The following is a 2,982-nucleotide window of genomic DNA, read 5'->3' as shown; positions in this document are numbered from 1 at the left end:
ATTGACCCTAAAATTAAAGCTACAGAATTCAAAGTAACAAGTAGTTCATGCAAAAACTAAATTTGACTCAAATAAAATTACTATTTATGATATAAGAGTGAGTGCTCGCCGGGCCCAAAAGAAAAAGTCTCAATATTAGTTTGGGCTCATAGTCTCGTCTTGTTTGTATTTCCTTGGATATCTGTTTTGTTTGCAATCGAATTGTAGTTAAAGAAAAATTGAAGAGAAGAGAGCCAGGAACGATCATGAACTTTTGGGTCTAAAAAACGTCATGTTTGCATGGCGAGGTTAATCCTTGATAGTGGCCGTTATGGCTTGTGGTAAGTTCAAACGGGCTTAGTAGTGTCCATTTTCTCTTTCAGCAGGAGAGACTTTGGTCCTACGTTGGTGAGATGGAGGAGTTTTGTTGACGCTCAAAAATAGTTTGGCACTTTTGAGCCCAACTTAGTGATAAAGTGAGATGGATGATGGGTGAAAATGAGGGCCTCCACCATGTGAGTGAGGATTGGGGTAAGCGATAAATATACAGAAGACAAGATATACGTGGTTCACCCTTAATAAATGGGCTACATCCACGGAGAAGTATATTCTCATTATTATAATGATGTGTATTTACATTTGTACAAAGGGTTGAGCCCCAAATATTTGTGAGAAGAAGGGTGAAGCCCATGACTAAAGATCAAGCTCAGCCCAAAAAAACCTCCTCTCCTAAGTGGAGAATGGTCTCCTTTTATAGATGAAGGGGAGTCTACACATCTTGTAATATTTCAATGTGGGACTCTTTGCCTTGCTTAGATTTGCTTCTAGTTGCTTGGTCAAATATGGTATAAATAAGTTTGATACTTTTTCCAAGGAAGAGGTCGAAGATGGTTTGTCCATATGTTTGGAGGACAGACTGGATGAGAAGCCTGAAAACAGTATTGCTTTGGTTAGTTTGCTAATTGCAGACCATGAACCATCCCAAGCAACAATCAAAGAGGTTCTTCGTGTTGCTTGGAACTGTATGGGGGCTGTAAAGGTTGTTAAAGCAAAGGCAAATGTCTATTCCATAATAGTAGGAGACGAGAAGGTTGCCCGGCGTCTGGTGGATGGGAACCCATGGTTTGTGAAGGGCCATACCTTCACCACCATGCTATGGCCACTTTATCATTCCTTGGATGATATTGCAGCAGATATGGCAGTGTATTGGGTTCAAGCACATGGTTTACCAAGGAATCTTTGTACTTCAAAGAATGCCAGGGTGCTAGGTGCGAGAGTCGGAGCGGTTATGGAAGTTGAAGACATTGATACGGCTGGATTTAGAGGGTTCATAAGAATAAGAGTGAACCTTGATGCATCTAAACCTCTATCTCCTGGATTTACTATGCCATGCCCAGTTAAAGGGAAGCGTCTCATTAGACTGCGATATGAGGGTCTAAGGGACTTCTGTTACTCATGTGGTAAGCTGGGCCATTCAAGGGGATGCCAAATAACTCATGACCCAAGACTTATAGCAGAAAACTTGCAACACAGAGATTGGTTGAGAGCGGCTCCGGTCTCTAGAGTGTCGGTGTCCCTTTTTCAGGAAAATCAGAGGAAAAGAGACTGGAATCTAGAGCCCAACTCACCTGGAACGGACGGCCGCAATTCTCCTCCAGCGAGAAAGACGGCATCTCCGGCAATAATTGGGTTGAGCATAGTGGGACAAAGTTGAAAGTCAATGGAACAACTGTGGTTGCAGGGGGCTCAACGACAATACAAACAGCTGAAATGGAGGCAAGGGGTTCAGCGACAATACGAACATCTGCTACGTTTCAGTTTGTGGCTTTGCAACGTTGTACTAACAACACTAATCTACCAAAACACAGAGCCACGCTTGATGACTACCGTGAGATGCGGGACCCTGAGAGTTTTAGCACTCAAGATTATAACGGGACTCTTACTGTGGCTATGAATGGGCTTGCGAAGGATCGAGATTTGTGTGACCCAATGAGGGTTCCACCTTGGGCCCTAACTTCAGCAACTTGGGCCAATATTACTGCAAACATGGAGATTGGTGAGGGGTTCAACTCAGTGATAATGCATGGCGACTGGGCAAAACCCAACGTGTCATTTTAGCAAAATTCTGGAAATGGGCCTATAGTTGAAGAAGTTGAATCTGGTGTGCTTGATCAGGATGTGCAAGAAACTCAAAAACAGAGAAAAGGCAAGAAGATTTGTACTGAAGACGAGGAGGGTTCAATCATACCTAATCCTCCTAAGAAAGCTCACCCTTCTACTAGTCCAGGCCATGGATGCTCTCTACGATTGTCCAACAGAAGGGGAAGAGGGCTTAGAGGTAGGCAAAGAGGTGGTCGGATCAATATGAGTGCTGCTGTACAAAGAATGGAACCAGAATTTTGGGCAAGACAAATAACAACCTTGTGAATTGGTTGTCAGTCCTTCTAAAGAGCTGGAAGAGATGGAAAGAAAGCATAAGGCTAATGGGGTGGAGGATACTGTCCCCCTCCAGGGTTGTGGTGGCTGGCCCAAATCAGCCGCAAGGGAATCATGATACAACTTGCTTGGAACTGTCAAGGGTTGGGGAACCCCTTGACAGTTCTGTATTTGAAGGAACTATTACGTTCCAAAAATCCCACGGTGGTGTTTTTGATGGAAACTAAGCAAAACCATCACCGGAATGTTCAGCTTCGTAGATAGTGTGGTTACCATAACGGAGTGACTGTGGATCCAATTGGTCTTGTTGGAGGTTTGAGTGTTTGGTGGAAGACGGGTGTGAATGTTCAAATTAATGACACTTCCCGTTCTTGGATTGATGCTACGGTGAAAATAGAAAATGAGAAATTTCATTGCAGGTGCACGTGGTTTTATGGAACGCCATACAGTGAAGAGAAATACCAATTTTGGGATGCTATGCTTCAATGAGACCAAATGGAGAATATGCCATGGAGTATTGTGGGGGATTTCAATGAAATTTGTTGGCAATATGAGAAAGAAAGTGGA

This window comes from Prunus dulcis, chromosome 7, assembly GCF_902201215.1.
Source record: "Prunus dulcis chromosome 7, ALMONDv2, whole genome shotgun sequence".
Lineage (NCBI taxonomy): Eukaryota > Viridiplantae > Streptophyta > Magnoliopsida > Rosales > Rosaceae > Prunus > Prunus dulcis.
The sequence above is the reverse complement of the archived record's forward strand: the minus strand, read 5'-3'. Positions refer to the sequence as shown.